This window comes from Pteronotus mesoamericanus, unplaced genomic scaffold, assembly GCF_021234165.1.
Source record: "Pteronotus mesoamericanus isolate MK-2021 breed Mesoamerican mustached bat unplaced genomic scaffold, CSHL_Meso_final scaffold_651, whole genome shotgun sequence".
Classification (NCBI taxonomy): Eukaryota; Metazoa; Chordata; class Mammalia; order Chiroptera; family Mormoopidae; genus Pteronotus; species Pteronotus mesoamericanus.
In genome coordinates this window covers 23488072-23515456 of record NW_026555325.1, presented here as the reverse complement: position 1 = coordinate 23515456, position 27385 = coordinate 23488072, and the positions used below count along the sequence as shown (strand labels likewise).

Here is a 27385-nt window from a genome sequence, read left to right as displayed (position 1 = left end):
TTTAAAAAAGCTTTAAATGACTTTTTGGTATTCTTTATCCATTTTTTGACTGACCGTTCGTAGAATTTTATCCCTAACAAAAAACTGTTAACCTTTTTTTAGATGTGTTACAAATACTTCCCTATTCTATTTCTTGTCCTTCAGCTTTTTATTACTGTAGAGTCTTAAATGTTTAATATAGTCATATTGTCAATATTTTACCTTATAGCTTCTGGGTTTGAATATTTCACTTCAGGTTAAGAAAAATATTCGTTTGTATTTTCTCCTAAAACTCTTTAGCTTTCACATACTCATTTTTAACTCACCTGAATATTTCTTGTATAATGTGTGAAATAGGGCTCTATATTTGTTTTATTTCAAGTAATAGTACTTGAATAGTACTTTGTTACATAAGCTTTATTTTCCCCATTGATCTGAAATATCAATTTAATCATATGTTACTTTGTTAGACAGATATATATATGTGTGTGTGTGTGTGTGTGTGTGTGTGTGTGTGTGTGTGTGTGTGTTTGTTTCTAGAACACTTATTTTATTTCTTTGATCTACTTGATTATTTCTGTGCTGGTGTCAGGTGTCTTTTTTTAATTGCTGAGATTAAAATGGATTTAAATTTTCTAACATTTTATAATGGATTTTAATGTTAAAAAAATAAATAAAATCAATCTGCACTTAAAGAAAGACAAGAAAGAAGGAATTCCTCCTTTTGCAACACCATGGATGGAAATGGAGACTAGTATGCTAAGTGAAATAAGCCAGTCGGTGAAAGACAAATACCATATAATCTCACCTATACGTGCAATCTATTCAACAAAATAAACTAACAATCAAAATTAACCACAAGCATGGAAACATGGAGCAGACTGAAAGTGACCAGAGGGGAAGGGGAAGGAGGACAGTGGTGGAAAGAAGGGGAAGGGACTAGACAAGAGAACATGTATGAATGACCATGGACATGGACAACAGAGTGGGAATTGACTGTGGGAGAGGGGGTGGAGTGGGATCGGTGGAGGAGGGCAAAGGGGGAAAAACTGAGACAACTGTAATAAAATAAACATGGTGAAAAAAAGTATTGTTATACTATTTTGTTTTTTTAAGTTACTGAAGTGGTGGGAAATCCAAACTTTGTCACTATTCTGCTCCCTTTCCTTTCTCCCTGAGAGTTAAATTTTGCACAGAACATGGGGAAGAGCCAAGTATGATTCTTTATGGTCACCACCAGTAGGCTCTTTGAGCAAGTGCGGTCCCCTTGTAGCAGCCAATCCTGTTCCTTCAGTGATGACCTGGCCATAGACATCTCTGCTGAAGCTCCACCTGGGGAGGAAGGTGCAGGTTGCACACTCCCCATTCTCTTTTCAGGGAAGGTGAAACCTTCTCTCTCTATCAGACCAACTTCTTCCTCATCATCCTCATAACATAATACCTTCAAGGAACTCACAATGTTTGGAAGACGAAGTGAGGAAGAATATCTTTGGACTCCTGGAGCAAAGGAGTCCAAAGGGAATGGCTGTTTTTCTGGAAAGGGGCTGGAGATGGAAAAGTGGTTTAAGAACAAAGTGTGATTTAATATCTCAATGAATTATCCTGCCACACTCTGTTTCATATCTTTTTTTCTTACATTCTCCTTAGATTTTTCCCCCTCATAAAAGTGGATGACTATTTTTAGAGTGTTGCACGAATCATTTTAAAGGTGTAAGTTCCAGGACAGTAGCCTGGGGGTAAGTGTAGGTCTACAGGAAAGGGGCCGCATCGAGAGAGCCACAAAATGAATAAGAAATCTGGAGGTTAGTGCCTTGAGCTCCTGACCTCTTCGTTCTCTTCATCTAGTAACTTTTCCTCCCTCTGCTAGGCTCTCAAGGTAAAACCAATCAGCGAAACTCCTGCTTAGCCAGCACTTTTACATTTGAAGACTATGTAAATGACAATAAAACACTGGCAGTATGTGCAGATTCTCTTGCATACTAGATTCAGAAAGGAAAATATGGTCTGTCTTGACTCTCACTTCTGTCAAGTGTTTAAATTGTCCTTCCAGCATATATTTAAAACACATTGTCATTGCAATGTTACCAAACAGTGAGCCAGTCAATGTATCTGAGACCAAGCAATGATTGACACTTTATAAGTCAAACAGAGAGACATGGAACCTCATACTGTGACTGCTGCTTCCAGCTACGGGGACTGCTGATACCGTTTCTGACAGTGTGGAGAGATGTGCAATGTTGGTTCACAACCACAAGCCATAAAGTCAGAAGGTGGCCTCAAATCCTTGGTCACTTCGCACATGTTGCTTCCTTGAGTTGGGGAACGGAGGCAAAGGGCAGTGACGTGGCTGACACATTTTCAAGCAGTTCCTTTTTGTGTGAAATATGAGGGTGTCATTTTATCTTATTGTTTTTTGTCTTTTACTTTATTTAGGCTTGGAAAAGATGATCATATCTGGGTTACACGTTCATGGAGGATCACAGAGCAAGTCAAGGAGGAGACATGGTCCTTCTGAGTCATGTGGTCATATACGGATGAGTGAGGTCCTTGTCCTCAGTTCAAATAGTTTGCTAAGTTTTTCATGCATCGTCTGAAGAATTCTACTAAAAAAATGGAATTTGCACCTGACATGAAAGATCAGACTAATCTTAATTAGAATGAAGTTCTATCTACACAACTGCCCCAGCAACCACCCCGACTGAATTAGAGTGAAACGCTTTTTCAACTCCTATATTGTGAACCATTGTAGAAGGCAGAAAACACATTTTTCATTTTGTATTCTAAAAGTGTAGCTCAGTGCCTGGCACAAAATGCATATAAATGAGCGAAGGAATGAATGAATGCCAACAATTAAATAACAATGCAAAAAAAAAAGAGGTTTTCTGGGTTTTGTTTCCTGAGGTCACTCTTTCCTTGCCATTTTTCTCAGCTGTAATGACTACATCTCATTTTATTACATCTTTTATTTTTTTCTAATTAAGCTTATGATGGTTCATAAACCCTGTGGAAAAAAGGTTATCCACTAAAGAGCGTTTCTTGACCCTCATTTCCTTAATAAGCATCCCTGGCCATGTTTTTGACTTCCCGAAAGAGCTGTTGCATAGACTTCATATTATTCAGATGGAGAAAGAAGAGAACAACATGATCAATGAAATTAAGGCTTTTGCATAATTAGGGGAAAAAAAAACACCCTTTTGCCTGGCACAACTTCAATCTTCTTTTTCACCAGCTGCTAAGTCATTTTCATCTCCCTAGCTGCTTCCTCCAAGTGCAAACACACCTGTTCTCCCAGCTCAGTCCCCATTTTATGCTGGCTCCTTGTGAGCTGGAGATGTGTTTCGACTTGCATTAGAGAGCTGAATAATCATCTCTTTATTCTCAGATGACAATAGTCCTCTTGGGCAGACTGAGTGGTGGTCATTCTCAGAAATTTTCTCCTGAGACTGTGAGCAGGACATATCACCTTAGTAAAGCATTTTTATGCATAATTACAAGCTTGGATTTCTTTTTCTGGGCAATTTCTTGCTCTGTCAATCTGTGAAAACCCCTCTGGCCTGGTAGTACCTGATGCAATGACCAGGGCTTACTCTCTGGTGGCCAGTCCAGAAACAACCAATTTTATACTTCCACATCTGCCAGATGAAATCACCAACAGATTGGGGAACTGGCAGGCCAGCGTGGCACTCTTGCTCTGGCACTCAAGGAAGGAGAGGAAAGTAATGCATGAAGGCTGTAGAGCTTCTGTGTAAATGGGAATACAGCGAAGGCAAGTGTTAGAAATGAGATTAAGAAAAGTCAAAGATAAAGGAATCAGTGGGATGACTGGCAGTGATATTTGGCTAAAGCAGGGGCTATATCTACCTCTGCTGTTTCTATTATACTCTCATTAGGCATGCATGATTTACATGGAATTCAGGAGTTTTAGTCCTCAGCATCTTTAACGCTTTTTACCACAGATGATTCCAGAGGGACTGACTCACTTTTTGTTGGGAATTGCTTATAGGTCCCCAACCCCATTTGACATATAATAGTTTCCCAAATAATGGTGTCATTCTGAGAATTTCTTTCCATTGTCCCACTCTCTATTCCTCCCATCTGAATAGTATACCACTCCTCTTAATTAGTAAAATGCCATCCTGTCTGGTTCTCCCTTGCCAGTAAGTCATTCAGTTCCCAAATCAGTACTTTACCTCCATCATATAGTTTAGTATTTTACAATAGGAAAACTGTAACATAGCACATTCTTTTCCTAACAGGGAAAGTGAAATTCGCTATGGCAATGCTAATTAAGCAGAGTTTAACGTTAGCTTTAATTCAGAGCAGTCCTCCTGAGACTTCCTAACGTATACCCAGAGTGTCATAAAATCTGAAGCTACACTCCCTCTCAATTAGCATCCATTTATTTGGGAACAACACCAAGCAACAATAAACAGGCACAACCTGTTCTTTTTGTCTTATTCTGCCCAGCAGCAGCCTGCTCATGGGAGATTTGCTTTGGCGGCAGCAGCATCCTTTAGGCGACTGGGTTAAACCACATTGGGGTCAAATAAAATGTCTTACAAGGCATTTCCTTCCCAAATCTTAGATGTGTTTTTCAGCCTGAAGTTGCATCATGGCAGTGAATTAATTGTTGATATAACTTGTATTTAACGGAAGACTAAAACAAACACTAAAAATAGGACTGGTTTGGCCAGAGGGGATTTTAAATAGAGAGTAAGCTGGTGGTGGAGGCTGCTGGGCATGAGATAGCGGTCATGTTAAGTCTGTGATTCAGGCTGTTTTTTGAAAACTTTTTTATGCCTATCGTCACACTCCTACCTGCCAGATTTGACCTTTCACCCTGGCTGCTTCTCCTCTCTCTGGGCAGTCAGTGCCCCTATTACTGAGTCTTCCTTATTGTCCTCCTTTGTAGAATGGTAAAAGACTGGCATATCTCTGGTCAATAGTTGATGCTCCGCTGTTAGTTTACTCTTCCAAAGTGTTTGTGTTAGATCTTCCAGGCAAGCATTTTGAGTAGAGGAAGGGCTTTAAAATTTTTTCTATAGATTTTTATTTTCCAGATGTCAAACACCAAAAAAAGGGTGTTTTAAAAGAAAGAAAAAGAACTTACAATCCATCTACTCTCCTAAATTAAATCCTAGCATATCTGTAACTGCTTAAACCAACTGCGTCCGTTGTTCCTGCAGATAAAGACCCCGGTGCACTTAAAAATGCATGGGAGTAATACATTTTAAACTGTCTGGATAAGGTGAGCGTCACAAATTCAGCACAAACGCAGAGACTTCTGGGTTGTTTTTTTTTTTTTCATGTTATGTAGATCAGAGCTAGAATTTTAATAAATAATAAATAGAAGTGGAAAGAGGAAAAATAATTCAAGGGAAATATCAATAATATCAAACATCTTCTAAGCCCCATCTGCTGCATAGTCCATTAGCTGAAAAATTGCAGAGTCCTAATAATAGAGCTTGTGATTTAAATAGCACCTTTCAGATAAAGAGCTTTGCCATCACTAGTCTCATCTATCTTCACAACATCCTTATAGGGTGAGTGCCTGGGACAGGTATTATTATGTTTGTTTTACAGAAAGAAACACCAGGACACAAGGTTTAGTGATTTAAGCAAGGTCACGCTGTTAGCGGGCAGATATGGGACATGTTCCATGTGCTTTAATTACGGTATGCCTTCGCAGCAGCTACACTGTTCAGATCTATGCCAACCTAGACCTAAACGTAATGTAATGACCTGAACAACACTATGTATAAGCTAACTGTGGGCAAAGTTCAGGGCCTCTGCTTAAGGGAATGCTGGTTGCATACATAGTGATACATGTTTTTGTAATATTATAAATGTCCTTTGTCTGAGCAGGAACACTTAAAGGTCTTTCTCTGGCACAAATTTGTTCTTTTGTTAGAAATATGTTTATTATAGCCTGAGTTCAGTTCTGCGTGTGTGTCTATGTGTGTTTAGGTGTGGAACTTTTTGATACCCTGGTCCAATCTGAGTTACTGCTATTAGAATAAATTTAGACAAAAAGCAGCACTTAATCTCATCAGAGATAAATATGTAACAAAGTTCTGTCAGTCTTATATGCATTCTAGCAGGTTTCCTGGGGTATGCATGTGGGTGTCATCATCCACTAATGGAAAATATTCCTGGTTGAAAGGTCCAAGTAGACTTTGATGACAAGGCCTTGCTTCACAAGAAAAACCATAGGGAGAACAGCACCTCCTTTAATATTTAAGAAACATTTACTATTTCAGAAAAGGAAAGAATCACATTTAAAAAATGTTCTCTAGATTTCTCAGTTCTTTTCATTTTATAGCTCTGGAAGTAAGTATTCAATAGATGCAGTCTGTTCAGTCAATGAACAAATATTAATTAAATTCCTACTTTGTGTCAGATCTTTATGTAGCCGCAGGGGACAGAACACTGAATAAGACATCCAAGGTCTGCAAGAAAATGATATTCCATGGGAGAGACAGGTAATAAACAAGAAAAGAGTGGGGGCTGCAGGAAATAAACACACAGAAAACCAAACAAAGAAATGAGATAATTAGACATTTTTATAAAGTGTTCTGAAGGAAATAGGGAAGGATGGGTACACATACACAATGGCAAACAGAGAGAGAGAGAGAGGGAGAGAGGGAGAGAGAAAAAGATACTAGGAGAGATCCCATTTCTAAGAGAGCGACGTTGAAGCTGAGGCCTAAAGACACAGTTAATATAATATCTGTTTTATTTATGTGTTTTTTAATCTGTATGTGTTCCCTTATGCTATAAAAGTAAAACAATATTTCATTCTTGATTTCTTTGGTATAAGATTGCTACACAACACACACCTTAGTTCTCATACACCACTAGTTTTCAGGTTCCCTTTACCCTCTTAACAACTGTTGAGGATCCCAAAGAGCTTTGGTTTATGTGGATTACATAAATATTTACTATATTAGTAACTAGGAAAACTTAAACATATTTATTAATTCAAATATAAGTTTATTAATTTATTTAAAATAATGTGATGAGTTTATTTATAATTGTGATAATGTGATGTGATAATTTATATCATATATTATACATTTATATATAAATTTAATTATTTTTTAAACCAAAATAATTAATGAACAGAGTGGCATTGTTTTACATTTTTGCAAATCTCCATCTTTTTTTGGCTGAATAGAAGACAGCTGGATTCACATGTTTGCTCCTGCATTCAATCTGTTGTGAAATGCCGTTTTGGTTGAAGTGTATATTTTTAAAAATCCAGCTATACTCAGCTTTGTAGTTGGAAAAGGGAGGACCTCATATACCCTCTGAAAACCCTCTGTCATGGAATAGCTTTTATTTCAGTTTGTCTATACTACAATGCTAGGAAAAGTGAACGTTATTCACGGTAAGTAGATATCTGGTGATCTTGTATTGGCGTGCTGAGCTAGAGATCCCTAAAATGGAGAAAACGCCCTGAGCTATCACTTGGGGGGTGAAGGAAGCCGAGCAGGGCCGTAGAGCGTTACTTTGCATATCTGAAGAACTTGGCCAGTGTTTTAGTGATGTTAAGTGGCTGTGCCTGCTAGGAGCCAGGGAGATGGGCGTGACTCTAACCCGTGACACGGTGTAGCCAGAGGGGCTTCCTATACCTGTGCAAGAACGGGAAGGCGGTTAGCTCTACATCAGGGGGCCATGCTTATCCAGACTAACAATGGCAGCTGAAGAAGGCAGAAGAATCCAGACTACTAGCAGATATAACTCAGATGGGGTTACAGAGGAAGATCTGTGCGGGGATTTAAACCCAGGAGTAGCAGCCATGTGGGGGCTTAACCATGTGGTTTGGGAGCACAGAGGGACCTCTCTCCTCTCTCTCTCTCAGCCATGCTTGAGCTCTGGACCATGGGGAAGGAGAGAAGGAGAGCAGGAGAGCCATGAGAGGCGCTTTCTCCGTTATCTCTCTCTCTCTCTCTCTGACCATGAGGTTAAGGAAAGAGAAGCCTCTTGACCATGTAACAGCAGTGCAGGGTTTTGGTAACATGGTTTGAAACGACGCAGAAGGATTACCTGGCCCACCATGAGGATGTGGTTTTAGATTAAAAGCAGGAGTGTAGCTAGCCAAGCAGCATGGATGACCGGAAGACGCCAGAATATAGACAAGAATCTGCCCAGCAAAGCTACAGACTTCTATTTTTTTTTCTGAGAGATGTTATTTCTGACTGGCTTGGTTTGGCAAAGGGGGGTAGGCCTGTGTGTCTGTGAGTGCTTTTTGTTTCTAAAGGGAGTGAGATTTAATTGCGGAATTCTGCCATTATTCTAAATCTGTATAAGTTTTGAATAAATAGTTCCTTTCCTTTTCACAAGACTCTGGCACTGGGAGTCACAATTTTTATTAGCAGCGGGCAGTAGAACCCAGAGCAATAGAACCCAGGGATTCTATTATAATCTTATCATATTACATTTATTAATTTCAAGGGGGTTATATCCTTTATTGTTATCAGTGTGCATGGGTTTAAATTCCAATAGCAGTAAGACTCAAATCTTCCTTCCAGAAGCTTATCTCTTTTCAAATAATTTACAAAGTGACTTTTGAACCTCTGAACATAGAAAATGTGGCAGGTGGTAGAAATGTCCACATCAAGACTTATATTTTCATTTTATTTTCTGCAACTGATCTCACTGTACTCTGCAGACCCCATTCCCAACTGATGGCAGAGCACACTGGCCATGCCAATAGTACATAGCTTCATTTCTGCCAGCTCAAAACAGTCTGTTTTTGGCAATTACTCAGATTTTCATGGTCTCTTCCCAGAGGTGAATCAAGGGAAGCTTATGCTTAAGGTATCCTCACTTGCCTGGGACCATTATATGTTCCTGGAAGGAGCCCTAGCAATTTTCTGTTTATAATTTTGTGCTCTTTTTCCTGCAGATTAGTCCTTAAATTGTATAAGCTTCAGGAACTACAAAATCTGGATTTGCCCTTTTCTTCACCTTCTCAAGCATCTTCCCTTTCCCTTCTTCTCCAGATGGTATCTGGGTGAGAGGAAATGCTGATTATCCTCTTGGCAATGGGAGAGAAATGTCTGCCCTTGTGCTGCACTCAGGATTCTTGCTTAAGGAACTGCTGCAATGCCCTTGGCCACAGTAACTATGGCGTAATGCCTTTCTTTGCTGACTTGGCCCTCACCTTAGTTACAGTGAGAAAAACCTTCTGGAGTCTGGCTGCATTTCCTGGCTTAACTGTGGCTCTGCTACAGTCTCCTCTCCCATGATCTTTGTGAACATCTCATGAACTCAACAGCCTGAGCAACCTCTGTGACCACCCCAGACACACGTGTGTCCTGGGGAACAAGATATTCTGCTAGGCCCATCTGGTCGGGCACTTTGTCTAGTTGCTTCTCCTCTGTTGCTCAGGTGCCATGTTGGTTGGGCAAGGCCCTGTGTGATTGTGGAGCTTCTCTGAGAGGCTTATAGCCTATCCAGGAGTAATGTTCCTGCTCTGGGAAACTGTTCTCCTCAACCAATTTGAGCATTTCTACTATACAGCCCATGTAAAGCTTAACCTTGGGGAGGTAAGGGGGAAGTGAGCATATTTGATCTGATCTCTTGTTCTCTTCGGCTCCCCCTCCTGTCTTCCTCCTCCTTCTTCTTATTTTTTTAAAACTACCTTAACTGTTTTTGAAGTATACAGTTCAGTGGTGGTAACAGATCTTCAGAAATTTTGCATCTTGCAAATCTGAAACTCTGTACACATAAACCACAACTCCCCTTCCCCGTCCCCCAACCCTCCTAGCAACCACCATTCTACTTTCTGCCTCTGTAAATTTGGCTACTCCAGTCACCTCAAAGAAATAGAAGTATCTTTCTGTGACTGGCTTATTTTACTTAGCATAGTGTTCTCAAGGTTCATCCATGTCATAGTATGTGACAGTATTTCCTTGCTTTTTAAGTCTGAATAATCTGTTATTGTGTGATAGACAGCATTTTGTTTATCCATTCATCTGTGGACTTCTCGGTTGATTCCATGTCTTAAATATTGTGAATAGTGCTGCTATGAACATGGATGTAGAAATGTCTCTTTGAAACTGCTTTTAGTTCTTTTGGGTTTATAATCAGAAGTAGAGTGGCTAGATCGGATAGTAGTTCTATTTTTAATTTTTTGAGGAACCCCTATACTGTTTTCCATAGCAGTTTGTACCATTTTTTAATTCCACCAATTGTGTGCAAGACTTTTAGTTTCTCCATATTCTTGCCAAAAGTTATTTCCTTCCTTCCTTCCTTCCTTCCTTCCTTCCTTCCTTCCTTCCTTCCTTCCTTCCTTCCTTCCTTTCTTTCTTTCTTTCTTTCTTTCTTTCTTTCTTTCTTTCTTTCTTTCTTTCTTTCTTTCTTTCAGTAGTATTCTTAATGGGTGTGAGATGATATCTCATTATGGGTTTGATTTGCATTTCTCTGATGATTAGTGATGTGTACATTTTCATATCCATGTTGGTCATTCATATATCTTTGGAGAAATAGCTATCTTAGTCTTGTGCCCATTTTCTTTTTCTTTTTTTGTGGACATCTCCTCGCACCCTGTGGAAGAAGTTTCTCTTTTCTGGGTCAGAAATTGTCATTGTTAATTATTTTATCTCCTCTACACTCTGGTTTTGGAAAAAATATTCAATAGGTTGTCTTATGGCATTCATTTCCTGCTTTCCAGCTACTCCCACCTAATTTCCATCTTCCCTGCTATAATTCTAGTTCAAGTCCATATAATTATTTAATTATTTAATTATTTAATTTTTATTTTTTCATCATGTTTATTTTATTATGGTTGTCTCAATTTTTCCCACTTTGCCCTCCTCCACCGATCCCACTCCACCCCCTCTCCCACAGTCAATTCCCACTCTGTTGTCCATGTCCATGGGTCATTCATACATGTTCTCTGTCTAGTCCCTTCCCCTTCTTTCCACCACTGTCCTCCTTCCCCTTCCCCTCTGGTCACTTTCAGTCTGCTCCATGTTTCCATGCTTGTGGTTAATTTTGATTGTTAGTTTATTTTGTTGAATAGATTGCACGTATAGGTGAGATTATATGGTATTTGTCTTTCACCAACTGGCTTATTTCACTTAGCATACTAGTCTCCATTTCCATCCATGGTGTCGCAAAAGGAGGAATTCCTTCTTTCTTTTCTTTCTTTAAGTGCAGATTGATTTTATTTATTTTTTTAACATTAAAATCCATTATAAAATGTTAGAAAATTTAAATCCATTTTAATCTCAGCAATTAAAAAAAGACACCTGACACCAGCACAGAAATAATCAAGTAGATCAAAGAAATAAGTGTTCAAGAAACAAACACACACACACACACACATATATATATATCTGTCTAACAAAGTAACATATGATTAAGTTGATATTTCAGATCAATGGGGAAAATAAAGCTTATGTAACAAAGTACTATTCAAGTACTATTACTTGAAATAAAACAAATATAGAGCCCTATTTCACACATTATACAAGAAATATTCAGGTGAGTTAAAAATGAGTATGTGAAAGCTAAAGAGTTTTAGGAGAAAATACAAACGAATATTTTTCTTAACCTGAAGTGAAATATTCAAACCCAGAAGCTATAAGGTAAAATATTGACAATATGACTATATTAAACATTTAAGACTCTACAGTAATAAAAAGCTGAAGGACAAGAAATAGAATAGGGAAGTATTTGTAACACATCTAAAAAAAGGTTAACAGTTTTTTGTTAGGGATAAAATTCTACGAACGGTCAGTCAAAAAATGGATAAAGAATACCAAAAAGTCATTTAAAGCTTTTTTAAAATAACAGAAATAGACAAGACATATCCAAAAACGGGTTTAGTTTCAACAAATAATAAAGTAACAATTAAAATAACACATCGTTGTCACATTTGGATTAATACGTATTAAAAATATTGGTGATATCAACTATTGGTGACTGTGAAAGGAACTGGCTATTCATAGACTCTTTTTCTTCATCTTCTTAAAGCAGTCTCTTTAGCATCTCTTGCAATGTTTGTTTGGTGGAGATGTATTCTTTTAGCTTACTTTTGTCTGGGCTACTCCTTATTTCGCCTTCCATTTTAATGGAGAGCCTTGCTGGGTACAGCAGTCTTGGTAGCAGGCCTTTGCTTTCCATGACTTGGAATATTTCTTGCCATTCCCTTCTGGCTTGCAGTGTTTCTGTTGAGAAGTCAGCTGCTAGCCTGATCGGGACGCCCTTGTATGTTACATCCTGTTTCTCTCTTGCTTCCTTTAGGATTCTCTGTTTGTCTTTGCTATTTGCCATTTTAAAGATGATGAGTCTTGGAGCGGGCCTCACTGGGTTCCTCTTGAATGGGATCCTCAGTGCTCCCTGGACTTGTGTGACTTTTTCTCTCCTCCAGTGAGGGAAGTTTTCCATCATTACTTTTTCAAACAGGTTCTCTATCCGTTCCTCTTCTTCTCCTTCGGGTATCCTTATTATACAGATATTACTATCCCTAAAGGCCTCTTTGTTATTTCTGAATCTTTTTTCATTTTCTTGGTCTTTCTGGGAGCCTTTTTCCACCTTCTCCTCCAGCTCGCTGACTCAGTCCTCGGCTTCATCTAACCTGCTTTCGATTCCTTCTACTGTGTTCTTCAATTCAGAAATTGTATTCTTTGTTTTCTCTTGCCTCCTGTTGATAGTTTCTATGTCCTTTTCCATGCTGACATAGTTTGCAGTAAGTTCTTCATAGTTTCCTGCAGCTTTTGGTAAGTCTCTCTGAGCTCACTGAGCTTCCTTAGAACTGCTGTTTGAACTCAATATCTGATCATTTCCTTGCCTCTATTTCATTTAGTTCTCTTTTGGGAATCCTCCTTGCCTTTGACTAGGGGGTGCTTCTTTGTCTTTCCATTATTTGTGAGACTCTTACTTTTTTGCTTCTGCTTCTTAAATTGATCTGTCTTGATTTCCTGACTTTGTGGTGTGAACGTCTATGGTAGGAGACTGCTGTTTTTCACTTCTTTCTGGGTCTGCCTCTGATGATGTCCGCTGTTGACGCAGTCTGACTTTAGGCAGTCTGTTAGACTTCTAGGAATCTACTGTCTGTGGCTATCTCCTTCAGTTGTTATTCTAGTCACTTGGCACTCAGCAGACAGACTTAGGCACCAGAGGGCAGGGCAGAGTCCCTCCTGAGGCCAGCGTTATTGGGTACTCTCATGCTGCTTCTGCTCAGGGGAATGGTCTGCCTGAGCAAAATGGCTGCTGCCGTAGTGGGGAGGAGTCAGCACTGTGATCCCACTGGCTACTCTCTCAGTTCTCTCCTCAAAGTCTCCTTCCCCAGTGTCTCCTCAGGCGTCTCTAGCCCACTCTGCCCCTGCCTTTGCCAGAGGCAAATAAAAATTTATGTGTTGGGCCTTTAAACTGCTCTTTGCCTCCCCTGCTGCTTGTCTCTGGCTGAGAGCAACACTGCTGCTTTTCACAGTTGGCTGTTATCTGTGTACTTTTTGGGTTCTGGTGCCATAGGTTGGAGATCCCTGCTTATGGTTTAGAGCCTTCTCATCTCAGGGGCATCAGACTGGCCTTTTCAATATCATTCTGCTGCTACCACTTGTGGGTGCTCCACCCTCCTTCTCGAGTCTCTATCTCACTTCTTACCAGTTAGGTGTGCTAAAGCTGATTCTTCCATCTGTCTGAGGTTATAAGGCTCCTCTCTCACTATTGTTCAGTTGTTTGTTCCAGGTGATTTCTCCACAATTTAGTTGTAATTCCAGGTTGGTCTTGGGAAGAGGTCAGTGTAGCTTCCACTCACTCCACCATCTTGATTCTCTCTCAAGTCCTTATTATTTTTATATGTGAATTATTGCAAAGTTTTCTATTTAGTTATCTCATTTTTTTTGTCTTAATCTTTTCAAGCTATCTTGTATCCTGTTTCTGGAGTACGGCTATTTACAAAACATATTTTTGAAAACTATTCATGGTTTAAAAGTTTTCTTTGGTTTTCCTTGCCTGCAAAAGTCTATATTACTTAGTGCAGAATATAAGGTTGCTAACCAATCTGAGTTTTAATTACTGGTTTGTGTCTCTACCATATCCTGAATACCCTTTTCCCCTCTTAGGATTCAATTGCTTCTCCTATAGTAAATTCTATGAGAGCAGGGTCCTGTATTACTCATCTTTGCATCCTTATATCTTACATAATGTCTAACACAAGATAAGTGTCTAATAAATCTATGTTGAATTAATGAAAACAAATAATCCTTCCTAACTACCTATCCTATTATTTTGAATTTTATTACGTTGGCTTTTTCTTAAGTTGGAATACACACACACACACACAATTATATTGGCTTTTTGTAAAACAAATATGTATCCCATTAAAAAAGTTAGTATAGGGACAGATAACATTTTGTATTAGCTCCTATATCCTAAAAATCAATACTGAACATAAGATTTGGAGAGCAGAAAGAAAGTAAACGGCACCCATAAGAAAATTTCAACCTGCTAACAATTTCATAGCAGAGTTCAAATAAATCATCCTAAATAGCAAGGAATTATTTCACATTTAAATTCATCCCCATATAGTTTAATAGAGAGGGCCCTGCTATTTCTTCTGTCAACTTCCCGTCTCAGACTAATGACCTAGGGGTTTAATCATTTAGCCTGAAGAGGTGTCCAAACTTCTGGTGTCTCTGCCCCTCACTGGAATAAGAAGAGTTGTCTTGGGCCATATATTAAATACATTGTGACATGTAATCACCAAAAAAATCTCATAATGTTTTAAGTAAATTTACAATTTTGTTTTGGGCCACATTCACAGCCGCCCTGGGCTGCACGTGGCCCATGGGCTGCAGGTTGAACACCTCTGACTTAGGACTTTGAGATCTTGATATTTAAGAGGCATTCTTTCTCATTTTACCATGACTTAACTTTGCATGCTGATCCAAATATGACAAATCAAATAACGCATTATGTACTATATTTTCAAAGTTATTTGTTTGCTGTCTTGGATGTCAGTTTTATCCCTTATCAAGGATGACCATCAGAAAGCATTGTCATGGATGAAGTTCAACAAGGGCAGCTGCACTTCACATGTCCTTTCTCCCAAAGTTCCTGTGCCCCAATATTTCACACTCAGTATTTACCTGTTAACAGCAATTAAAGCTCAACTACAGCAAGAGAGTGTAACAACCCACACAAGGAAAACATCTGGAGCACCTGACTCAGGTAACAAGTGAGACTATACCACTGGGACCCACAGGATACCTACTACATAAGATCACTCTACCAAGACTGAAAAATATAATGGCAGGGAAATGGGTCTCATGTCTTTTGTATAATGGCATAAAGTTTTTCACAACCATAATGTGATAGCAGTCTTCTATTTTCTGCTCTGTATCTGTGCCTTTGACAGCTGGTTCCTAATGTGCCTGGGAATCAGTTACAGATGTTTATGTCACCAGAAATACCTTAGGGCTCAGTTTGAAAACTGACATGTCCTATTGGCAGCCAGAGGTAGATGTTTCCCACATTTTTTTTTTTTACTGCATTTATTTCTGTCTGGTCATGTGCTTCCTAGAATTATGGTTAGGTTTATGTTGGTTATCTATTTATCTATCATCTCTCTATTATCTATCTATCTATCTATCTATCTATCTATCTATTTTTACTTTTAAGCTTCCTCTTGCAATCTAAAAACCTGAAGGTCCTCAGAATTTGAACATGGTCTTAGATTTGGGGAATCTGGGATCTGTACAGGCTTGGATCCTAATTGAGGAAATTTGAGTAAGTTCTTTGACAGAAGTCTCTGTTTCCTCATCTATTAACTGGGTTTATTATCACCTGACAAAAGGATTTTTTTAAATTTCAAATAGATTATTTGTGAGCAAGTGCTTTGAAAGGTGTAAAGCATTGTATAGTTTTGACTTGGTGATATAATGATGTATTTTTTTGACCTGTAACTATCAAATTTCTGTTGGCACTTATGTGGTAACTCTTTGTTATAATAACCAGCCATTTTACCTAATTCAGCCAAGCATCTGGTCAAATACATTGTAATGTTATTTTGACTGAATTAAATAATAGACCTGTGTTGAGAAAGTCTAAAATAGCCTGGAAATTTAGCTTTGCTACTTAACAAAGAAGCTTCCTGTTTGTCTTGTAAATGACACCTGTATGACTCACTTTTGAGCCAGATGTTGTACTTCGTCATTTCATAACGTGTCATTTCTGTGCACTGACTTTTTTTCATAGTTCCTGAAGCAAAATCTATTTCATCCATCACCAGGATGTTGTTGGTGACAGCTGTAACACCTGAATAGGTATCTTTAGCTTTCACATGGACATAGAGATGGAAAAATTTCTCAGAACGGAGCCAGCAGGGAATGAAACATATGGCAGGAAGTGGAAGAAATGAGGACTAGCTTCTATAACAAATCTCTGTGAGTTTTGACAAGGCTCTCTGATATACTGTCAAATCACCCCAGGGCTGTGAGGCAGGTAACTCTTCTCTCCCTCTAGTCTGAACACTAAGACTTGCCTGTGGAAAGAAGTTTCTTACATTCTTATTTAAAAAAACCAAAACTGTTGGGAGGCAGTGAATTCTTCTTATTGGACACAATAAAGAAATGGTTTGTAACCCTAGCTGCTCATCAGATTTACCTGCATAAATGCTTAGGACGCTCCCACTCCCAACTCCATCTTCACCCTTGGATATTTTAATTCAGTAGGTGGTTCAAGCATCTATATTTATAAGAACTTTTTCTGGTGTTTCTGATGTGCAAAAAGCTAGGCAGAAATGTATTGAAAAATCTAATATCCTAATGAAAGATTGTTTTAGAAGATGGACTTTAAGGCCTTGTCAATATTGAGTGCGCGTGTGTGCGTGAGTGCGTGCGTGCGTGCGTGTGTGTGTGTGTGTGTGTATGAAGATAAATCTTCATTTGTAGGGGTCAAAATCTGAAATGTACACAGGGACTGGTCAGTTAAGTGAATGTGTGAAGTGTCTCTGTGAAATATAATAGGTCATGGTGGGGACTGTGGCAAATTGGAGACTGAAGCTCTATTGAAAGGCACTCTAGTAACAGAACACATGTGCAGACAAATTTGGCCCTTGTTCTGCAATTTTACCTGAGTATACAGTCTTGTGAGGGTTGAAGGATTTGGGGAGATTCTTCTCATGCCTGGAGTTCTCTTCAGTTTCTCCAGTGTGAAATAGTACTATTTTCTTTTTGAGGTTTTTAAAAACAATGTTGAAACATTAAATATAAGAGGTATATATTGTAGATTGCTGTTCACAAAGATGGAATAGAGGAATGTGATTAAAATGAATCTATTGTCTTCTCTTATTTTATCCCCCAGCTTATCCCATCTGACTAGACTACATGTTTGGTACATGTTTGACCTAAATGCAGATAAGCAGAGTATGGGGAGCTTGACATTTAGTTATCTTGATTTTCTGTTCCTGGATGCACTGCTAATCCTGTAGAAAATGGCTAGGAAATCTCAATAACATAAAAGGAATATCGATGAGTGAAAAACCCTTAAAGAAAGTTCAAAGAACTGTTTTAAAGTTAGAAGTATATTAGGGGCATCAGATGAAAATGTTGTCTGAGTGTGGTATCTTTTTTTTTTTTAACTTTGGGGCAATTAAATTTTATGAATCACTAAATACATATTTTGACATCTGGCTTCACTGCTTTTTATCCCCCCTTAAATGCTGTAAATTCTTATCATAAGAGTTTCCTTCTTGTCAGTCTTTTGATACTATACTTTCAATCATTTTCTGTGTGATTTACAGATGGTTGTACCTAACTGCTTTAGGTTTTAGTTTCCTGTGAATTCTGTAAGCTAGAGTAAGGTATGAGGGTAAGACATAGAAATGTTAACTTTTTATGTGAGGACAGGCTAAGTTTTGGCCTTTCTTAACTGTGTAATTTTTATCCTGTGTCTATTTCACTTAATGTAAATTCTTATACTGTATCCATTATCATTTAGACATTATTTCTCATAGATTTGAAGGTTTTCTTGCTTTAAAACTTCATTCTGACACCTCTATATTAATTACAGCTACCAGTTTTGGAATTCTTTTCCATGTGAGATTTCATGATGTTTTAATTTTGAATTTGTCTGTTGATTTTATGTTGCAGAAAAATCAATTTTACATTGACATAAGGTAATGAAGACTCTTTTTATCAATAAGTTAAAAAATTCTAAACTCGATATTTATGATCAAAAAAAGAGTTAATTTCTATAACTGAAGAAGTATGTCTATGTTGTTTTATGTCTTGGTTTTCTATTTGTGGGCTCACAGTTTGGCCTATGAATTTTTTATATCAAGAGTTAGATAATAAATGGGAAATAACGATTGACAGTACCACATCAAAACTTGTTGCCTAGACAGTGTGTATCTTTTTTTCTCTTATCTCCCACTTTTTGCATTTTAAGGATTTCCTAACTAGTATCGTTGAGTTTCATTAAAACCTGATCATCCTCATGGGGAGAAGGACCTGTGAAGAGGTAACCATTAGACAACCTTGTGAGGAGGTATATAAAGAAGGTGCTGGGGTGAGCTTGCAATCACACATGCTGGGAAATGTAGGATAATGTGAAGTCCCAGATCTCTACTAACTAGCTTGGTTAGTGAAGCTGAGAAAATGTGATAGCATACATGCACATGCATGTATGCTTTAAGGAAATTACCTCAGGATCCCTCAGGAAGACCCTACAGGAGTGTCCAAACTTCTGGCTTCTCTGGGCTACACTGGAAGCAGAAGAGTTGTCTTGGGTCACACATTAAATGCACAAACACTAATGAAACATGATGAGCAAAAAACAGGTTTTAAGTAAATCTATGATTTTTTGTTGGGCCACATTTATAGCCATCCTGGGCCGCATGTGGACACACCTGCATCTAAGATATCATGGAATCCTGGCTGGGCACATTAATTCTTTAACTGATATGGTCTAATCCTAAGAATTGCTTCAGGGTGTGGATGAGTGGGTTTTGGATAGGTTACTCTTCACATTTGCCAGCAATGGTCCTTGGGGTGTCTAGAGGCACAGAGTTAGTAGTTAATGCAAACTATAAGAACCCTGAGAGCTATAATGTCTTAGAGCTTCATTAAGAAACAAGAATTATCCTGACTTGCTAACATTTCCCGGTAACTTTGATTTCTAGGTGAGCATTAGCTTTCACTTTTTCTTTTGTCTTGGTTTGCTTTCACTTTTGACCTTGGAATTGGTGAGGAAGGTTTTGCCAGCCATAGATGGGGTCTGAATGGCCTGGCATCCTTGTTAGTTGCTTTAGAGAAGCCAATATTTAACCTGTTTGCCTGAGGGTAAATGACCAGTTTTATTTTCTGTCTTTTTCAAAGAAAACTGCTTCATTAGGCAGCCTAGCTTTGGCTAGGGCTAGATGTTAATAAAATTGAAGTCCAATTTTGAGGGATGATGCTTGAACTACTCCAAGTAAGTTATATATACATTTTTTGTTTCATAGGTTGCCTCCATGTCCCTTACTGATCTTTATTCTCACTAACATCACATAGGTCAGTCCCATAGAATTTGATTAAAATGTTAGAATATGTTTTTACTTTATTGCCTCTTACAACTAAGCATAACTTCCCCAGTCAGCCACATCACAATGAGCTCATTATTGATTATTCATGAAGACACCCTAGGCATTGTAATTATTAGTTTTTCTTGAAATCAAATAGGCTTAGTCATATAACTGAAAAGATTAATAGGAGCAGGGGCAGCAAATGAAGAAACCAGGAAGGCCAAATTACAAATCTGGTTAAAATGTCTAGTATGTTGAAATTGAGGAGAAGATGTAAAATTAAGAAAGTTACAAGCAGGAAATGGCAAACACCAGCTGAGGCGATAGGGAATGCCATATGTTATATGTTCTTCATTTTTTTTCTCTTGCTTTAAAAAAAAACTATATATAACATACACACTACACACACGCACACACACACACACACACACACACACACACACACACACTGCCCTGGCACATCTATCATTAAGGATCTCCTTGGAGAGGCAAGGTGATGTATTTATTTTTTAGAATAAAAAATCCAAAGTTATTTTCTGAAGCATCAGGTTTGCATTTATACCAGTAATCCCACAACTCTATTCATTGTTAAAGATTTAAAATTCTAGTCAGTTTTCTTTTGGTTTTCCTGTTGGATTTTATCTGTCCAAGTTCTGAGCTCTGCTGTCTCTCTGTGTTTCTGTTGATGAGCATCCAAGGAATACTTTGGAGCCTGTTCTCATGTATTCTTCCCACAACATTTGTTTAACACAAGATAAACAACTGATCACAAAGGATAAACAATGAGAATATTTTTAATCTTATTGTATTAGGGCCATACAAATTTGAGAAGTATTTATTACATGAATACAAATATGAATTTTATTATACCTCATAATGTGAAATTAGTTTTGGATGTCAAAATCGATTATCTCATTTATGTTCTCAGTTCAGATTTATTTTTAAAATTTGACATTCCCCCACAAGCCCCTCAGCCCCCACAATTTACTACTCAGACCTGTCTACATATTTATATTCTTTCATTGTATGCTGCTATAAACAGTAATTAATAAAACACCTAATACAAAGTCTAGAATTGCTGATTGTTGAGAAAATCAACAGCTTTTTTTAGAAGGAGCAGCTTTTAATCCTATTGGTTCATCTAAGTGTCTCCAGGCCTTAGATGTCCTTGATCTCCTCAGTTTGCCTTCCAGATGGAGGTAGCAACTAATTTTTCTCTACATGTTCTGTATTCATGGTTTCATAGAGCTTATCTTAATAAAAGACTCTTTAAAAATCTCTTAGTCCCAATTAACAATTTCTTATCAGTTTACAGATTTGCAAAATTTATATCAAGTATGCTTTTCCTCACCATTTCTGTTTTAGAAAGGCACTCACCACTTAAATGTCATAGTCTTAGTCCGTGTCTTAGCTCTTTGTGATTCTGCTGCCCAGAGTATAGTGGGGAGTGTTCTTTTGGGGAGACAATGGAAGTGGGCTCTGTTGAAACAAAAATGTGTTTCACTGGCATCAAACATTTCATTCTGGATGGACCATTGTCCTCTGAAGATCCATTTGCTAGAGAGAAAGAGTTCCTAGTTCAGCCAAAATTGGTGGTGACCTAGTATGTCAGCTTATGCTAGAAATAGACTGCAACAGATGCTATTTTAAAAATATTTTCTAGACAATGCTGACTTAACTAGCACAGTTACCTAGACCAAAATTTTAAAGAGAATTTATTGGTATGGATATAAACATTATAATAATTTTTAATACATAAAGTCAATAAGCTCTAAAATCTGGAGAGTATAAAGGGTTGGGGATTATAAAAAGCTTTGCCTAAAAACACGTCAATAAACTTGAGATTATTCTACAAAGCCCTGGGTACTTGATATTTCAAGTAAGTTTCTCCTTCTCCTCCTCCTCTTCTTCTTCTTTTTCCTTTTAAAAATTAAGTAAACAATCGACCTATTTCTTAGTTGCCTATTGTGTTTCATAAATGATAGCCTAGGTCAGGAAAATGGAAGCCGGAAATAAGGAAATAAATAGAAGCTTATTCTTTTTTTATATTATAAATAAAATAGTAGTTATAAGTAAAAATCCCAGGATAATTTGACTAACAAATGTATCAGACCTCGCTAATTCATTGCCTCAGTCTTTGCAAAGAGAGATGCAGGACAGCTGCCAGGAGTCACTGTAATCTGTGCTTCTCCAAAGAAAAAAGAAGGAAGGAAGAACCATGTCAGGAAAATGACTAAGAAATTACAACATTGTGAAGTTTTAAAGAACTGTATTATCAGGAGGACAACTGAATAAGAAAATAAGTTACTGAAAGTAAAGAAGATTTTGAAAGTAGGGAGGTGAGGTTCTTATATTAGAACCTTAATATAAGATGAGAAGTGAAATAGAACCATGTTCTTTTCAGTCATTCATCTTGCTTCCTTCTTCCCCACCAAATCATCATGTTGAAGGTCAACGAAACCAGTCAGTCTGGGCTGGTTTCACATGAAGATGTATACGAGTCATCCAGGATGTCAGCATACTTATTCAGAGTGATTTTGACAAATATGCCTAATAAATACATATTCTTATTTTAACTAAATCATTTGGTGAAAATCACAAGATAAAATTTCACATTATCAACCATATCACTTGTTCCCTGAAAAAGTGAAGGTGCAGTTTTTGTGCTGGTAAATACTGATAACTGGTAAGTGTTTTATATATATATATTTTACAATGATACTTGCCTTCTGTGTGATATTCAGATACTGAGTAAGGTAGAAAGATAGATGAAAAGAAAGGCAAGAAGGGGGAAAGACAGGAGAAGTATTTTACAACTTTGGAACATTTCCAGAGTACTGGTGCCTACTTTTTGTTTCTTCTTTTAAGTTTGCTTTAACTGATTTCTCTTTTTTGTACATGCTCTTAAACAGAGCTATCCTTGAGTGACCTTACAGTAGGATTTAAGACTTACTGGGAGAATCCTAGGCCTTCCAAATATTTTAATTTCTTATTCTTTCAGTTTCTATGATCTAATTATTCAGAATTGATTTCTTTAGGTCTTCAAAAATGTCCCACTGAAATTTAATTATACTAGGGGCGATAACATTTTGACCTTCCAAAAGTGGAAATCAAGGTGAGTAGGTGAGTTTGGACTTAGTTTAGTGAAATAAATCTGTTTGAATATAATATAGGTTAAATGTGAGGACAGAAGGGACAGCACCAAGGGGATAGCTGAGCACAGATAGAAGAAGTTGCTACATAGGTAAGGAGACATGTAACTTGCTATGAAGAGAACTAGTTAGCAGTTGAATGTAATTTCCATTCTAGGAATGAACAAGATAGTTATTTTAAATGGTTGCTTTGGGGGGCAGGTCGAAGAATTTCAGATGATATGTAGTTTTACTGAGAGTCACATATAAACAGGCTTACTCTTCATTTTAAAACAAAGAAAACAGAGGGCTCTGACAGAAGCACACTGTAATTGTGACCGTGTGTGGAACCCAAATATAGGCCATCACACTGTTTCTACATGCCTCTACAGGAATTAAGACATTTGGTGAACTATTTTGTCAAACTTTAAATAAATGACAAAAATTCAGAAAATATAAAGAAAAATACATGTAGTTTCATCTTCCAAAGACAACTGCTGATATATTTTTGAGTATTTATATCTAGACTTTTTTATGTAAATAATGTTTTTCATTATATTATGAAGGAAATAGATAGTCATTGTGGAAAGCTTAGACAATTCAGAAAGTATAAAAAGAAAAATCACACCAAGTTCTACTAGTTAGAGATGGCCACTGTAAACATTTGTGTATACTTCCTGCCTCTATTTTTTTTTTAATGTATATAATGTGATGTGGTAGACTACTGGTTGACCTCAAAATTCATTCTGCTCTTCTTCCTAGATACATGACTGTCAAACTAAAATCTACATCTCCCAGGTTCCCTGAGGCTAAGTGTACCCATGTGACAGACTTCTCCCTATTGAGACATGAGCAGAAATTATATGTGCAATTTCGGCTCCTTTTCTGTAGTCTCTGTTTCATTCCCTTTCATAGAGCTTGATTGTTAGGAGGGAGCTGGCATTCGGGGATAAATGGGAAATGGCACATGCACTCTGGATCCTGCCCATGTTCTTTGTCTTGGAGAACCCATGGTTTCCAAAAGGGTGTTTGGCAGAAGGAAGCCTGAGGGTTTGTAACTTGGAAGTTAAGAGTGAATGATCCCTTGGATTTAGTGTCCTTCCTTATGAATAAGATGATGGGAGTGAGGGGAAATTTGGATTTCTATATTAATATTTTTATGAATACTTTATACTTTTATAAATGCTCCATACATATTATAATACTCTATATTAGTTTTTGTACATAGCTCTATATCATTAACTATTCTTCAAAAATATGCTCTTTAACAGTTTAATAATTTATTATATGGATAAACATTTATTGGACATTTTAGTTGTTTTCAATTTTATTAGAAATAATTTTCAATACATATAATTTTTGTTTACTTTGACATAATAATTTTTGAATTTTGGGTAAAATAGTCAAAAGGCATGTGCATTTTAAAGACGCTTAACATTCTGTGGTTCATAAGCTATGACCATGAGTGTGAGGTGCTCTGTTTGAATGTGTGAATCTCTTCTTAAAAGATAAATTATACATGTGCAGCAAGGGAAGAGATCGTGTAATGTTTGTACAAGGATCATACAAAGTCCCTCATTATAAAAAAAATTATGCTTGTTTACACTTTAATATTTCCATTAGAGAATAGAGTAGGACTTTCCTTTCAGTGGACTAGATAAGTCAAGAAATTTGAGATTGATATCACTTTGGATCTCAGCTTAATTAACATAAGACCCCTGCAATCTCCAAATTTCTACTTCAGTGGAGGTGACAAAAAGGGAAAGAATTTATTCCTCGTATGAAATAATTGCCTACTTGCCAACTTGGAGGTTGGCTGTAGTCTAAGGTCAAATGCTTCCCTGGCAGCCATTCTTAAAACAGACTGGCAGTCCAGAGAGGGCCTTATACTTCAAAATATTCCATCTTCAACAGAGGCCTGGAAGTTGTAAGATATTATTTGAATACTATTTAGTGTTGTATGTGTTAAGGACTAAAGGAGAATAGAAGGACTTGGCTCAAAGCTTCTGTTTCAATGTGATGAGAAAATCTAAGTAAAACTTAACTTGTTGTGGGGAAAGCAGTCCTAGTTCTGGGAGCTCACAGCAATATGAGATTTCATCAGTTTCACAGATGAAATCTATAGTCTGGGGAAGGCTAAAGCTTCTACTACCTAGATTTGCCATTTGCTTCTACTCCAATTTTTTTAAATTTTAGATTACAGTTTTTAAAATTAAATTCAATACGGTTTTTCAACCACATTTAACAAAAAAATTTGGGGGGACATTTTAATTTTTATCTAGAAAAAAATTTTGATAGTAAGATTGTGTTATTCTGAATACTGTAAATGTTATCCATAACAGGGAAGGAGATGACTTTCTAGTAGGGTCGCAAGCTAGAAAATATACACCATATCTACCCAGTAGTGTGCAAGTCAAATTCTCCACTTCCTCCACTCTAACTTTGTTTATACATTCTGCATCTATAGGATGGCCCATCTATTTGTTGTTTGCAATAGTAAGCCAGACAACGACTATGGTTCCTTGCCTTGGAGGTAAGAATAGGAACACAGTTTCTCTTAACTCTGTGGCCTTTGAATGGCAAATGCATTCATTATTACCTATCCCCTCTCATGTCCACTGTGTTTCTCACTAGCATTTCAGTGGTGGGAGCAATTTACCCAGACTTACCTGCTGCCCGTAGTCCAGCTGAGAGCTGAATTCAATATAGCCTTCCTGCTTGCCAGCAATTGGAGGAGCAATTATATTATTACATGCTTGGACTGGCCAGTGAATAATTGGCCAGGTTCAATTTTAGCCTTGTTCTTCTACAGAAATCATAAAAATAAGGGAAATTAATTTTAGAGTCCGAGGTAAAGGTCTACAGTCTACACTTGTGATTTTCGAATAGTGTGCCACAAGAATTTTTAAAACATGAAATACCTGACCCCTTTGCCTTAAGATTGTCAAATAAAAAAATAACAATAACCAACACAACAATAGCTGTCCAGAGTGAATGAATCAAAACTATACCTGTTTTCTTTGTCAGGTGGGCAAAAATTATACTTTTTGATGTGCCACAGAATTTTACTAATTAGTTTATGTGTGCCTTCAGATGAAAAAGGCTGAAAATCGCTGGTCTACACGATACTTCACTAGTAGACCCTACCCTCTCATTTTCCATTTTTTGCTGCATTCCTGAGGTCAGACCTCATGCAAAATGATACTGAAGTTCAGCTCATGGTTAATGTAAGGAGAGAACCAGGCAAACTGTGAAACAAAAGAGTAATAATAGGGGGTGGGGCCAGGTGTGGAGAACAGCCACACCAAAAAAGTGTATTGTAAGGTTTCAGCAATTTGAAAACTTTGAAGATAGACATACCAGTGGGATAGAAATGAGAATCCAGAAACGGACCCAAGTATGTAAGGAATTTATTATGTTGTTATTTCAAATTGGAGGAGCAAGTATCTGTATGCAGCCAAGATGTTGGGGTTCTGGTTAGCCATCTGAAAACTTTAAATTTGCATCACTAATTTATTCCCTATCCCAGATAAGTTACAAATAAATCAAATATTGAATGTAAAAACTGAAATTGTAAAAAAAAATTGGACAAAAACATGGGCAATTAAAAAATCTTGAAGCAGGAAAGGCCCTTCTAAGCATGACACAAAATCTAGAAATCATAAAGGAAAAGGCTTACATTTAATGAGCAAAAATTTAAGATACCTGAATAGGAAAAAAGGCACACTATTAAAAAGTAAGAGACAAATAACAGGAGAAAAATAACTTCAGCAAATAAGAATTAATTCTTTCAATATACAATGAATGCTTACAAATCAATAGAAGAAAGATGCCCAGTTTAAAACTAAGTGATGGACATGAGCAGTGGAGAGTCACCTGGGATGGTAGAGAATGAAGAAAAGTGGGTGGAAAAGGACTTTAAAATAGATTGGAGGGACCCAAGATGAGGCAACTGGATTTTCAGGGAATCATAGAAAGTAGCAGAGTCACCATCGTCAGACAGCTGAGTACGGCAGTCATCAGCAGCAGGGACTCCTGTGGGAGCCAGCCAGTGCAGACCATCTGTCGCCATCCAGAGAACATCGCCCATAGCACGAGCTGGAGCTTACTTGGCTGTTTCTGTATCATTGTTCTGCTGAGGGTCTTACATGGCAAATTGCCTGCACATGGTGTGTGAAATGTTCAACAGGTGTTCCCCTGGCTGTGACCTGATACTTTGTCTAGCCCCATCTGATTGCCCCAAGTGGTTTCCTTAATCCTTAGGGGATGTACAAGTTACTTGATGTCCAGAAGGACACTGGAAGTCAGGAAGGAAAAGTCCAGCACATGTACTTTGGCAAGCATGGCCAGGGACACAGCTTTCTTACCCTTGTATCTGCAAAAACACTTTGTGGAAGGATGAACTGAAAGGGAACTGAAGTAAGAAGTTCTATAAAATTTATTTTATAATGATGAATATACATTAATTTATAATAAAATTGTTTGAAATACAGCAACAAGGAACCTATTCACCATCTCTCTACAGTTATATTTCAATCAAGTTTAGGCACTGTCATAGCAATGTATATTACCTGTCATCAGATGATCTTAATTATCCAGATGCCCTTAAGCCTTGGAGATGCTTCAAAGTCACAAGGTTGAAGTTACCATACATTCTTTAAGATCGGATACTTGGTGAGTAGAAGGAACTAGGTTGAGTGCCTGGCTCATAGGTCTACTAGTTAAATGATTCTGAGGCTCTTTTTTTTGTTGT

At 37.6% G+C, this 27385-nt stretch overlaps 1 pseudogene; it reads right to left on the bottom strand.

Moving 5' to 3' along the window:
* LOC129061810 (nascent polypeptide-associated complex subunit alpha-like) overlaps positions 1 to 26722 on the bottom strand; it is a 39463-nt pseudogene extending 12741 nt beyond the window's left edge.
* Positions 26723 to 27385: the final 663 nt, after the last annotated feature.